Below are 431 nucleotides of genomic sequence, written 5' to 3'. Positions count from 1 at the left end.
GCAGCTCAGGCTGTAGCCGTTCCCCGAGTCTGCGAAGAGGCCGGGGGTGAGCCGGGCCTGGGCGCCCCCCTTCCAGCGCCCCAGGCCCGGGGCCCAGCGGTGGCTGAAGGAGATGAAGGCCAGGACTGACGCTCTGTCCGGTCACTCGTGCCTGGGACCCGGCAGCGTGGCGGGGAGGGCCTGTGTCCGCCCACGCTGAGGCGGCCAGGGAGCCCAGGCCGGGGAGCCGGCCCGGCTGGGCTGCCGGGTTACCTGGCGTGAAGAGCGTGTGGGCTGGACAGGTCAGGGAGCAGCTCTCCACCCCGGCCGTCCGGCTGCAGGACAGCTGGGCCTGCGGCCAGGCCTTGGCCCGAGAAAGGCACTTGCCCGTGTCTGTGGAGGACGAGGGTGTGAGAGGGTGTGCGGTCGGGGGACGCGGGGGGCTGGCGGCC

Source organism: Condylura cristata, unplaced genomic scaffold (genome assembly GCF_000260355.1).
Source record: "Condylura cristata isolate star-nosed mole 26May11 unplaced genomic scaffold, ConCri1.0 scaffold00004, whole genome shotgun sequence".
NCBI classification, from domain to species: Eukaryota; Metazoa; Chordata; class Mammalia; order Eulipotyphla; family Talpidae; genus Condylura; species Condylura cristata.
This window is presented reverse-complemented; position numbering follows the sequence as displayed.